This window comes from Grus americana, chromosome Z (genome assembly GCF_028858705.1).
Source record: "Grus americana isolate bGruAme1 chromosome Z, bGruAme1.mat, whole genome shotgun sequence".
Classification (NCBI taxonomy): Eukaryota; Metazoa; Chordata; class Aves; order Gruiformes; family Gruidae; genus Grus; species Grus americana.
The window spans coordinates 471,121-485,177 of NC_072891.1; the positions used below are offsets into that span (position 1 = coordinate 471,121).

The following is a 14,057-nucleotide window of genomic DNA, read 5'->3' on the forward strand; positions in this document are numbered from 1 at the left end:
AAAAGCAACAAGACCTGAGATTTACCACTACAGTTTCTTATCCAGAAGCAGTGACTGATGCGATTTGATGACAGCTTATAGAAAAAGTTGTTTAAGTCACATTATCTGCTTTCCATACCGCTAAATTCAGCATTTCATTCACAACTCTGGAAGCTGCAGCTGCCTAAACAAATCTGACAGTTGGTAATTTTTTTCTGTGCTTTGAACTCCTGATCTGTCCTATAGAGCTGTGAAACTTCATGTGAAAGCTCTAGGAACTGAGGATCGTTCCAAACTCATTTAGCAACAGTGGCAGAGACAGCATCTCATTCACAGATTGTAGCTTCCAGGCCAAAAGTTCCCTAAAAGAATTTAGTTATCTGAAGAATAATCACCCCACACACAACTTCTGTTCTAAGAGGACACAAGCATCAGATACCAGAGAATAGAACACTGAATTTGTAACTGTTTTCTTCTCCACTTGGAATTAGCTGTAAAGAAGAAATATCACTGAAGTCTATTAGATTGCTTCTCTCACCGCACAGTTCTAAATAAGCCAGCAAAAGTTTACAGGAAATCATCTATTTTTTCTTCATTAGGATGCAGTACCATGGTAGTCACACTGAGTCCTGGCAAGGGCTAAAACCAGACATACTTCCAAAATCACAAATCTGGGTATCTTCTGCGTCCAGAAAAAACACAGACTGAAACTTCTTTTCAGGCACCATACACATTAGTTCCTAAGTTTAAGAGACATTACAGCAGCCAAATGCTCAAGGAAGCATTTCAGTCAATCCTCTTGAGCTACATCTTTCTTCAGAGAAAGCACTTGTTTTACATTACTCAATTCAAAGGAAGGTCTTAGTGAAAACAGGACAGCTTGTTATAGCTTACAGGTTTCAGCCAATGCCACTGGGGACAGGGTTCCATTGCATCTAATTTCAGTTAAATTAATGTCTAAATTAAATTGAAATATAGTAAAAGAAATTGTTCGTAAATCAACAGATCTTAAAAAAAAAAAAAAGCATGATTCAAGTGTCTTTCTACTGCAGTGTCTAGCCCTCCAGAGCTCAGGAAGACTTGCTAGTTGCAGCACAATGCTGATCTCAGCTATTTCCAAACATCTGAATAGGGCTGCGACGTGGCTAATAAACCCACCAGAAAAGAAAACACTGAGAAGACAGCAGATGCTCCAAGGTGACAGCAAGAACAGGCTCTGCCCAGCAGGACCAGTGCTGGATTCACTGGGATCCAGGGCTGGTGCTTCAGCCAGGTGCCTACGCCCTGCGATCTCCACAGCATCTCAGCACCCATCCTACTCAGGCAACGGCTAAACTGCGACATCACCGGACTTTCTTCCCAATAGCCCCAGATAGAAGCAATCTGCAGAGAGCAAGCCTCTCTGTTATTTCTAATAACTATCCCAGACAAACCTGGTGAATGGCATCAGGATAAAGTAAATATTTACTGCAACTTTTCTCTGACTAGGTCTCTTTTCAAAATACTGTTACATTTCCACAAGGATTTAACTTTCCTCCCATAAAACACCTGATTCTTACAAGAAGATTGCTAAACAAAACTTCCAAAAATGACAAAATTGTGCTTGAACAAGAAAACACCTCAGAGCCAGACCATGTCAATGTTAAAGAGCATATTCCTTCTGAAGAGAAGGAGCCATTCAAGAACTGCCCCTGTAGAGGCATTGCTGTACAATAAATAATCTTTTTTATGCTAGGAACATACTCTGACACTTTAAATTTAAGACTTCATAAGCTCAAAAACCTTTTCGCATGAAGTATTGTTAAAGAAAAGGTCAAGTTTACAACAATTAAGGTTGGGTTTTGATCATTTGTTTGGTTTGGGGTTTACAGTTTCATTGTGATATTCCTCTTATAACCTGGTGCCGTGCCATCTTTAAACTTCTGTTGTTGATCACGAATGAAGGCTCATCCTCTGGAACTCTAGCATTACTTGCAGAACTTCTTCAGGAAATTCAAAACTTATCTTTGGGCAGAGACACAGGAGACCAAGGATACTGAATCATCTCCCTAATGAAAACAGACACGAGACTATGAGCCTCCTAACAAAGTGAATTCACTGCACATTCAAAGGCCTGTAACTGCAAATGCCGTGCCCCTATTTCAGAAAAGTAAAAAAATCTAAGCAAAACACCCAACTACTCTAGCCATGAAGACACAGTAATACGCATCCGTCGCTAGAACACCTGCTCTCAGATACTGATTTAGCTCAGTAGCACAAAACCAAACACAAACCCCCATGTCTAACCTGTCTTTCTAGACTTCCAGAAAGAACAACAGAAACAGAAGAAATGAAGATTAAAGGTTCAAGACTTTAGAATGCCTCTGAAATATATAAATACAGTCAGCCTGCCTGTGTTTCTCATGGAGAGATTGTACAGTGGAAACAAGCTACTCAATCCTCATCTCAGGCATTTTCCTAAAGGGCATATTGAAAGCAAATCAGCAATGGTCGTCCCGCTCTAGAAAGTGCCCGTTACCAGCCATTCGCCAAGCAAAATTCAGAACAGGTTACCAGACTCTGTCTCTCACCTGGTTTTACCATCGGATTCTTACTGCCTGAACACAATTGGTCAGGTGTACAGAAAGACGCGGAGCTGACCCGCAGCAGCCTTACCCTTCCTGGCCTCTACATCCACAGCGAGCCCTGCCTTGCTGACCTTCAGCACGAGCGCAGCTGGGCAGGGAAAGGACCCGATGCAGATCCAGTAAGTACGGAGGGCAGTGAAGGCACGACCACGGCGTGTGACCGAAAGCACACATCACAGAAGGAAGTGGGCGTGCAATTTACTGAAGAACTTTTAGTGCTTGGAAAATACTTTTAATAATATCAGGGAAGGTGGAAAGGGGAAGAAGGGTAGATACACTTAATAACCTAGAGCACCATAAAAGAATATGCTTGTTATTGAAATCTTGTTTACTGAAAACTGAAAGTGAATATACAGATTTAACCAAAACAAAGTCAAAGCAAAACCCAACAGGGTATACGCATCTTTTTCCCCAATGAAGAAGTCTACTTTGCTTTAAAATTTCAGCTTATCCATTCAATTTTAGATGGAAGATATACCTGGATGATGCACCTATTTGAGACCTGAACATGCATGAATACTCCTCTCCACTCACCTCCCTCCCCAAATGCTGAGATCCTCCAAACCCAAGATCACAGAACAAAGTAGCACTCGGGGTACTATTCACCCAAAATCTGGTAACGCTAGGAAGGAAGATGACTATGAGCTGGATTAAATAATAACCAGTGAATTACAAAAAGACTTCTGAAAGAAAGAGAAGTCATCTTGAAAACAAGTGCAATGGAAGCACAGTATTTTTTATTTTTTAAACAGCGCAGACAGAAATGAGGGAACAAAGCTGCAGTCAAAACCCGGTGTGACACTGCCAGGAGCTGCCCCACTGGCATCACCACCCTGTTCCAGGCTGGGCACCCCCCCCATCGGACACCATGGGTATAAGAGAGCAGGTCGGCAGTCCTGGCTCTGCGTGCACACACACCATTAGCGGATTATAGGGGACAACCTGGGTGCACGTAACGCTACAGCAGCTACATTTCCAACAAGAGGTGGTGTAGATCCCGAAATCCCCATGCTCCAAAGGGCCAAGGATTGCTTCTAACCCACATGGCCAGTGACAGAGGCTGCACGGGTACATGAAGGACAGATGGAGAAAGAGATTAGAATGCTGGGGGGGTTGCATGTGGACAGGTTCCAGGTGATCATTCACACTTTGTGAGTGGCTAGTATTGCTGCAACCTGTGTGACCACACAGCTGACCCTGCCTGGAGAGCATGGTTGGACTAGAGACCTTCTAAGGTCTCTTCCAGACTTAATATTCCTATGGCCCTATGATTATACTCAGGCAAAAATATTAGCACTCATTGACCCCAAAGTCAGTTTTTAAAAACACAGATGTAAACAGCGTGACGCTTGGTCCCTACCATTGTTTAAACCTCTCTGTACCCAGTGTACTTCAACACAAGTGGAAATGAACAACTTCTTCCAAATGTAGAGTTTCAAATCACACTGTACACAGCTCATTAATTTAGATTCTGTTCTATACAGAAGAGATGAAACACCTAAAAAATGTTTCTAAGTGTGTGGTCAAGGAACTGGCTATATTTTTTTCAAAATTAATAAAGCAGACAAAAAAATATAATTGAATAGTCCAAGTAATCATAGTGCAACTTATTCCTTAATCCAGCACATTAACCCTTCTGCCTCCCCTCGCCCTCCCAGTTTTGGTGCCACTCCCCAGCTTCCAAAGACTTTTGATTACATTTGGCTCCTCTGCACTGTGTGTTTCAGCAAGCCAACCCTGCAACATCGTGATCATTCTTCAACAAATTTCTCAAGCAACATGACAGAGTTTCCAACAGCCATAAATATAATTAGACAATTCTTTACACTGCAGTTACATAAACTCTTAGTGACTAGAATATATCTGACTAATATTAAACTTCTTGTGTTTGGAAGTCTATAAATAAAACACACAGTAAAGCTTTTAAGAAACTAGTTACTTAGAATCAGGCTCAGATTGCAACAACTAAACAAACCACTTAAATTAAGTGGTGCTAATTCAGCCGCTCCAGATGAAGTGTACCGGTTTGTATGTCCACAGAAAGAAAAGCCTCACTTGTCTGAAACAACTGCAGAATTAGAGCTCTGTTAGCAGAGCAAGGGCATTGAGACAGCCTTATAGCGTTCAACATTAATCTTCCCAAAAGAGACTCAATTCAATTTTAAAAAATTAAGTTCAGGTGAAAAATGCACAGTATTTTAAACAATAAGCAAACAGTACTTTTCTATTCTTGTTGAGAAAATACTCAACAATGTATCTTGTGAAGTTTCTAAATAATTCTGCATTTGTTATATAACAGCATCATTACTAGCATGCACTTGGGGTATGCAGTTAAAATGGGAACAGATGAAAGCATTCATTCCACTGCCTTTAACTGTTCCACATGTTTTGATGCATAAAAGTCTTAAATCTACTCCCTGCCAATAATTTATAACTTAAAAAATCTCTTCCTGGCATTAGAATATGTTCAACCAGAAAAAGTCAGAAGATTCTTAATGAACATTAAAATAAGCCTTCCATTTAAGAAAAGAGACACCCCCCACCCCCCCCCAAAAAAAACCCCACGAAACACCCACCACAAGCTCTGGTTGCGTAATGAATCCTTAGTACAATAAACCCCCAGATTTATCTTTTCTAAGATTATCTGTACGCATGAAGCGGGTGCTTCTGCTCCTCGGTAGGGCAACACGGACCAGAACTGCAGAGCACTCACAACAGAGCAGTGCACAGCACCACACCACGTGCACTCGTGCTCGCTGGCATTTCCAGATTAGACCTTCTCCCACACCTCTTTCGGGCACGTTGCTGCCAGCAGCCTGTGCGAGTGCTCGGGTGGAGGCACCCAGCTGCTGCGGGAGCCACCAGCACTGCAGCCCCAGCTCCGGGCTCAGTCTGTTGAGATCTTCTTCAGGGAATGAAGGTGAGGTGACCAAAACATGCAACTCCTCCAAAAGCATGGCTTGCTGCTGCAGCAGTACTGGCTAAGCTGCTCCCACACACTTAAGTTTACTTCTTAACGTGCTCAGGTGAACCAGAGGTTTGGTTTACCTAATACACCTGGTTGCAAAACACAGCAGTTCAGGTGATGCACCACAAGCTGTTCAGCTGTCACCAAGACAGGGCAAAAACTGCTGCAAGGCAGACAGGGCAGGGAGCCAACGTTAGCCACCCCTTCAATCGAATCCTCACAAACTGCATGCTAACAGCCTTAGCACAGGTCTGTCCCACCTCCTCGCTGCAGCCAACATATCAACTGCCACAGAGCTTCCAGTGCCCCAACCACGGCTTCTGGATCAGCTCCTTTCTCCATGACAGCCGATATTTAACCCACAGCCACCTTGCAGCCCCAGTGTCTAACAAAACAGGGACATGTAAAAAAAACACACTGACCATATCAGTAATAGCCCAGTTATGAGGGTACCGAGACAGGATTTTGTAACTCATACTTCAAGCCTGCATTACCTCAGAGTTCTTGCATGACCATTAGTAAACCTCTTTTCTCTGTGCTTCTCAGCATCGGTAGCACTTGGTCACAAAGACACGTATGCAACTAGATGGAATTCAGCAGGGTGCCAAGCAAAATCAAACCAACTGTTACTACGACTGAAATGCAGAGTCTCTTGTTTCTAATCTCTACAGCTGCCAAATATTCTAGACATCATGCAATACCAATAGGTTTCCTCAAATACCATGAATACATACAGCCATGCCGGGTCTTACTAAGTTAAAATAATGTGTGCCTAACATTGAAATATAGGTTAAAACCTGCAGAATGATGCTGGTCCCTAACTTCTGAGTATTAAGAAATCTCATCCCATGTCTGTCTGTCATCTGATCTGTAAGTAACACAACAGAAGTTCCTGAGATCAATACATCTACCAAGAAAAACTACCCAAGCTACAAAGTAAAAGACAGCAGACTAGCTGAGACTTGGAGAACAGACATAGTAAAAGCATTCAGCAAAGTGGTGAAGAAATCAAGGAATGGGAAAAGAATGAAAGAAGCCAATCCACAATTAATACTGTATGACTACAGTAGCAAAACAAAATATATAAAAGGTATCCCAGAGAACAGACAATAAACGTCAAAGTAGTAGTAGAAGCACTGAAGTAACTTTACAATGGCTAATTGCACCCCAAGTCCCACCTAAAAGCCAAGTATTCTAGATGAATATGGCATCTTTGCATGGTAAAACTGGTACTGACATGAAGATTAACTAGAAAACATCACGAAGATCAGTAAAATTGAGGAAAATCTGCAGAAGAACCAAATACAGCAACTGATCTTTTAAAAAATCACTGGGAAAATTATCAGCAATGGGAATGAAAATACATGAAGACAGAGGAAATACCAGATTCCTGTCTAACAGCAGTATTTATACGAGTGTTAAAGGAAGGAAATTCTGATGATGCAGATCACATGCAGATCACAGAAGACACAATGATAAATGAGACACCTGCTAAGAGTACTCAGAAAAAACCCAAACCAACTAGATTACAGGGAACTTTTGAGCACAGAAAGCAGGCTCGCATCAGTTTGAAGTTGTACTTGCCAGGTATTGTCACCCTGAAAGTGATGGATTAAAAGGAGGAGAGACAGGGGATTACAACGAAGCATTGTTTTCTTGACTTTTATAGAGCAGACAGATTCATTCTTGAAGAAAGCATTATTAAAAAAACAATCAAGCAAAACAAACATATGGCACTCCTGGTAACCACAATTACAAGTGATGTATGAATACTTTTGTTGTGCTCTAAAAATAAGTTGAAAATAAAGCAACTCATTCCACAGGTCCTTGTGAACATCAGTCTCTTGACTTGAATCACTGCTGATTTGCATCAGGTTTTAAAACTGAATGCTAGAGAAGTTTAAGAGCACAACACTGGATGAGTAGAATTGAGCCCTTTAGTTCAGGTAGATGACATCATATATCTGACATCTTTAACGGTTTTGCAATATGCTTGGAAAATTCGCTGCGGAGGTAGTTTTGAGAGAAAGTTCCAGTTTTGTCTTGGGAAGAGGGTAAAAGATTAAATGAAGAAATATAGCAAAATAATAAAGTAGAAAACTACAAGTAGAAAACTTCATCTGTATGAGTTTTTACACCAGTACCAGTGTTAAAATGCAATCTCAATGAAATCTGCAAGTTGACAAACTGACAAAATCGTGGACTTCTGGAAAGCTGTTAATGTAGTTAATATCCAAGGGAAAATTTACAGAGGTGTTCTAGTAGAATTACTGTAATAACAGAAAGTGGATATAGAAAATGAACTGCAAGTCTGGAGCCAGGGGCCAGTACAGATATCAGTCCTGTACAGCCAGTCCCATACCCAATTTTACACTGGCCAGCTTTCAAAAAGCAGGATTGCAACACCAGGGACACCAGCAAGGAGAGATGACAGACTGAGAAAGCCACACCATGCGAGCAAGGTCACTGTGACCAAGAGACTGTCCACTAAAGAGACAACCCAGCTGTCACAGTAGGGCACAATAAGCCTACATTTAGCAGAACAAAGAGCAATGTTATGATACCCTCTTTACCTCTGTGAAGGTATTTCTTGATGAAAGAGAAGCTACTTTTAGAATGAAGATTTAGTAGGGAGGGGGGTTTCTTTTGCCTGCTGTAGGGTTCCTTCTTTCCAGATAGTGCTGCAGAAATGACACCAAAAAAGCCAACCTCAGGTGCATTCATAATAAAATGCAACATAATAAAAGAGGGGGGAAACCAAACCTCCAGGTACAGTGGAGGAGACAGGCACAGCTACACTCACAGTCGGGAAGGTTACAGTTTTAAATGCTTTAAATTTCTTATACTTGACAATGTCATCACCCACTAATATCAGAAGTCAGCAGATTATGTATTAAGTCAGTCAGTATGTATTATTAGGTATTCAAAGGACTAAGCAGGGTTTTAAAGTCAGGATTTTGTAAAGACAAGTGAGCCCAGTCATTATCATCCTAGTGACTGGAGATGAATGGGAGTTGATTTCTTGAACACCTATCTATAATATTCCTCTTTACAAAATCCCCAAATGATTAAAACCAATAATCTCATCTATCCCGACATGATCTGCCTAAACCTGAAGGGAATGTCAATGCCTGCTCAGATTAGCAGAACTTTGAAACTGATAACAGTTCTCTGGAGAACAAACCGTAATCCTAAGAAAAGAATATGTTAATAAGAAAAGTTCTGTTAATCTAATCACAAGTTAGTGCAAAGAGAGTTTGGCAGAGCAACAGTCAAAAAAAATCTGAGGTCTTAAGCAATCCTCTTCCTGACCTTCTGAAATCCCTCAGACATTCAGAATTATCCATTTGCCATGGTTTGCCAACTCCCAGGTATTTGGTATTTTCTAAAAGCTCAAACAACTGTAGATATCTAATTGTCATCTTTCACTTGAACCTCAGCTTGAAAAGGCAAGCTTCCAGCTCTTCTTCTTGTGGAGGACAACAGAAAGCACTGATGACTTAAAAACTCTGAAAAGAAAAAACCCCAAACAGATCAGCATCCTTTAAAAACTATGTTATTTCAGAGTACTGGGAAACTGGGGCTCATGAATAGTTTCCTATTTGTTCACTTGAGTTTGGAATTGTGTTTGCTATATATTCTTGACACAGCTTTGAAGGCAAGTCTTGAAACATCTTTTGCTAGTGACCCATTGTGTTGTTGTTTATTTATTTAAAGCCACAAAAGAAGGGGGTGGAGAGCGCAGGCATATGCGAAAGAACAATGAAACTGCTAAGCCCTACACTGCTCTATTTTTATTTTAAAAGCTGAAACCGCCTCCCCAAGTATAAAATTTAGTATCACTTGTTATGCAAGTGCGTGCATGCCAACCTTGTCACATGAAGGCAAACCTCATATTTCAAAATAGCCTTATTGTTTCAAAGGAAACAAGTCTTGTGCGAGATGGTAATTTTGCTTCTGTAAGAAATGCAGGCGCATTCCCTTTGTGTTCTCCCTTTCCCACCTCCGTTCCACACACATGAAATGAACTCAACAGCTCATGTAATCCTGTCTAGAGAAATACTAACACCTGCAGACATGAAGGCAGAGAAGGCTTTTTCTTGAAGTGACATCCAAATTCATTTCTTTCCATGGACTGGAGGAGACCTCTATCTGGCTATTGCTCAATTTTCACCCAGCACCTTTTCCCACCCACTCACTCCATCAAACCCATCTGCACTCTCTTTAGTGCCCAGTGGTGGGGGATACAATAAAATCCTTTGTGAGCCCCTCAAGGCACATGGATCCCTCTATTCCTGAGTCATATAAAGTTGGATGTTTTAACATTCCCCAAAATGACTAACTTCAGTTTTATGTCAAGTACATTTGTAGACCTCAGATCATCTTCCCATGGAACTGGGAAGGCTAAGGACTCAGTTGGTCTAGTTTGCAGAAAAGGGGGCTGAGGGCAACCTCATCGCTCTGTACAGCTTCCCAAGGAGGGGACATGAGAGGGAGGTGCTGAGCTCTTCTCCCTGGGATCCAGGGACAGGACACGTGGGACTGGTTCAAAGCTGCACCAGGGGAGGCTCAGACCAGACATGAGGAAGCATTTCTTCACCCAGAGGGTGGTCAGACCCTGGAGCAGGCTGCCTGGAGAGGTAGTTGGTGCCTGTCAGGGTTTAAGAGGCATTTGGACAATGCCCTTAACAGGCTTGAACTTTTGGAGAGCCCTGAAGGGGTCAGGCAGTTGGACTACAGGAGCGTTGTAGCTCCCTTTCAGCTGAAATAGTCTATTCTGTTCCATAGCTGTGACTCCTTCATGTCCAGTTCCAACAATCTATATGCAGAAGACTGATCTGTTTCTGCTGTTTAGTTTTGAACCCTGAGACTTGCCAAAACACTTGTTCTTATCACTTTGCAGAGAGAATGAAGCCTGCATCATCCTGCCTGCAGCCCTGAGTCAGCCTCTCTCAGCTGTTGCAGAGAGCAGTCACTGCAACCCCTGGCTTTCACCAGTCACGCTTAACTAACTGAAGCAGACCAGGATAGACGGAATTCCAGTATTTTAACTTAACCTCTGTGAAATGTGAAGGTAGGAGAATAAGCAGAATGCATCTGAAATTGCTACTGGCTTATACTATTGCACTGAAATTTGAGGAAGCTCTGCAGAATTTGCCACTGCTTATCCCCTCCTTAATTAGAACAACAGAAGCATGCCAGCCAGCCACTTTCCAGGCATGACAGCTTAAAAACAAGAGAAGAAAGATGTACAGGTAGAGGGAAAAGGACACCAGCATAATTAAACCTGACAGAACTCACTTGCTAGATTTTTTGTTTTTATTTTTTTTAGTAACATATTTATGTTACCCCAGTCAAAGCGGGTAATATTTGTTCTCACCAGGATATTGTAAAGATTAGAAAACACCAGCACAATTTGTTAAGATACACACAAAAAATCCTCCCAGTTACTCAAGACAAAGCAAAGTCTAAGCTCCATTTGACAGTGAGGTTTGTGCCTTACAAGCAGCATCTCCCAAACTGTAAGACCTGCCTGCTGGGGAGGCAAAGAGCCAAGCCAGGACGTGGCTGAAGGCTGCTGCACGTTTCTCCCGATCTGCTCTTTTAAACTGGCAGGGGGGTATTATCTGAGCCAGCTTTCTGAGAAAGGGCTCGGTATTTCAAAACCTTTGCCACATAAAACTTTTCAGTGCGAACAACCACACCCATCATTTGGTACAAGCACCTAGAGATACACCTATGCTACAGTCACAGAAGCAGATGTGTAAAAGTATCAGAATTACCTCTACCCATGGCAGCTTAGCACTTGGTATGAATTCATTTACTCTGACAGGACACTTGGGTGAATTTGCAGACTGCGGTCTGTATGTACTATTACAGGGGCACTTTTATAGCCAATATGCCTACAAAAACATAATTTACAGATTCAGATCAGTAAAATATACCATCTTTAAAAATATTCATCTCAATGAGCCTCCATAAAATTATGGGAGCCCCATGAACAGCAATTAACATCAGAGCTGAAGCAGATTATACTTTGCAAGAGGAAGTTCCTTGAACTTGAAAATGTTTTACACAATCATTTAAACATACTTAGGGACAACTCTGTGTGCGCGTGCACTTAGTAGAGCTTAAAAAGTGATCAGTAACTTCTAAAAATCCCGAAGTTTTGCCTGGTGATTTTTAGATTCAAAGAGATAATGGAAACAAACACCCAAATACACACCATTAAGTAAGGTAAGAATAATGACATACTTCTAACGAAGTTTATGAAGAGTAGTAAAAATGCTGTTATAAAGCAGACTATCTCTCAGTCACCATCATTTTCATCCCAATAACCATCTTCCCTGTTGAATTTATCCATTCCTGCCACTGTAAGAAGGGAGAAGTACAATGAAGATATACAGAAATTAACAAGGAATGCTTCAGAGCATATCACTCACTGGTTTTCATTTTAGCACAAGCCTTCTTGGGTTCATCTTCCTGTCTGTACCTTATAAAGTCCACTATGAGTGTTTCTAAGAGAGAAGTAAGATTTTGCTCTCACTGGCATGCAAGTCTTGTATACTGTGACAAAGCATGAAGTGACTGACCGCCTTAGAATAAAGGAACACCTGCTTTCAAGAACAGAAAACCTTACCTTATCCTTCACTGTAAAGCCAATCTTGTAATCCATTGTGGCTAAGCATCCTAAAATCTCACCTCTCCATTCTAAATCCCTGAGCCATTTTACATGCCTCACATTTTCCTTCTAGTTTTTTATTTTCCAAAGAAAGGCTCACTCCTCATCTGGTGCTACAAGAAATCTAGCAAGGCTTTATTCAAAGAGCTGCTAGAGATAATGACTCACTTCATAGACAGCTGCAAAGAAGTGCCTGTGGGTGAAAAAGGGAGTTAAAAATTATGTATCAAACTCCACCTACAGTGTCTCCACCTTCCTAGGTCATTCCTTTAAAATGCTGCGTTCAAGTAATGAGCAACAAGACCAGATTCCTTTTGCATTTTTTCTGTATTGAAAAACTCCCAGAGCATAAAGAAAAGCTCAGTTTTCTAAACATGTCTCAAAAAAAGTATCTTTTGATCTTATAAAAAAGATAGAAGTGTAAACTTATGTATTTTTTTCCATTTTCCTTGAGACTGTTTTTTATGATTGTAAGGCAAAGGTAAATGACTGCCCTAACAGAGAAGCTGCATACATCAGCCCTTAGATCTCAATCCTTCCTATGATGTTTCCCGCTCCCAAAATATCTTAACAAGTTCTAAAATCCAGCAGGAAAAAAAGACGAGACAATTCAAGGACACCTGACTTTTGGAACAGAAAAGTTCAACCCAGGAATTCCAGGCAGTGCCCCTATCCATGAACACCACACACACTGGTTGTGTTTAGGAACAGGCTTATCCAGCTTGACACAACCACACAAGAGAGGTCACAATTTCAGAGACACTCTGACCGACCTAATTGAGCACTGCTGCTAGAAGCTGGCTCACCCCACCGCTTGCTCCTGGCCCTGTGCTATCCCCTGTTCTCTCGACAAACACATGCCTCACACAACAGAGAGAAGACAGATAGGGAAATGAACTTGGGTTAAACCTTCCTTCAGTCCAGGCTGTCGTAAACCCAGAGTAGGTCCTTCACCCAGCCCACCACAAAGCCTCATAAATGCTTGTGCTGGCTGGTGGAAGGCTGGGTGGAAGGTGGGACGAGCATCTAAGGCAGAGAATGATGGGATTTGTCCCCCCCAGGCGATGCACAGGCCTGCTGAGGCTCTCAGACAGGACTGCTGTGATCTGGCCCTTCTGCCCTGAGGAGTGCCACTGCTGCCACCCCCTGCGTCGGATGGGACAGGGCGAGCCATTTCGCAGGGCAAACTGAAGACAAGCGTTAGCTGTTTCTGGCAGGTTTTCTGCTTGCAAAGGGAAGAGTGGTATGAGGAAGACCCTGGCAGTACTGATCTAGCAGGTGTCAACTGTCATCTCCCCCTCAGCAAGCCTGGCTCACCACCGAGGGAGGCTCGTAGCCCAGCCACCAGCCGCATGTCTCAGGAGCCCTCTGTGTCTTCAGCCATGGCAGACATGCGAATCCTGACATGGGAACAGAAGGATATTTGATGAAAGTAAAAGGCAGAAAGCAAAGGAAATGTATAATTAGTCTGTGGAATTCACTGTGGTCAGGGAATTAGCCAGGTTAAAAAGGAACCAAGTTGGTCGTGTGCATAATAAGAGCAATCAGCTAATTACATCAAAAACTTTGGAATCTTCTTGCCTAAAGTCTGATGTTAATCTTTAGTTACGGAGGTGAAACTGAAACTTAGAGAAGCACATTATTTTCTTACTAATATAGGCTGAATTAGCTGGTAGAGATCAGTGTGAAGGCCAGACTTCCAAAAACCTCAGATTAAAGAATCCCGAATTCAGACTTAAAAGTCTGCTAAGTATGAGGTTTTCAGTGCAAAATAAGGAGCTGGCTATCTTTTATCTAAATA

General features: G+C 41.9%; 1 protein-coding gene across 10 annotated transcripts in view; it reads right to left on the reverse strand.

The window, feature by feature from the left end:
- The window catches only part of NEDD4L (NEDD4 like E3 ubiquitin protein ligase), a 181,326-nt gene that overhangs the window by 108,843 nt on the left and 58,426 nt on the right, over positions 1 to 14,057 (reverse strand). The window contains exon 1 of one of the 10 annotated variants that reach the window (XM_054811255.1): positions 12,215 to 12,324. The exons of 7 other annotated variants lie outside the window; for them this stretch is intronic. The gene's annotated coding sequence lies outside the window, so the exon portion shown is untranslated. Of the gene's footprint in view, positions 1 to 5,182; positions 5,202 to 12,214; positions 12,325 to 14,057 lie in introns of those variants that run through there. 2 more of the 10 variants (XM_054811254.1, XM_054811260.1) reach the window with 2 other exon arrangements.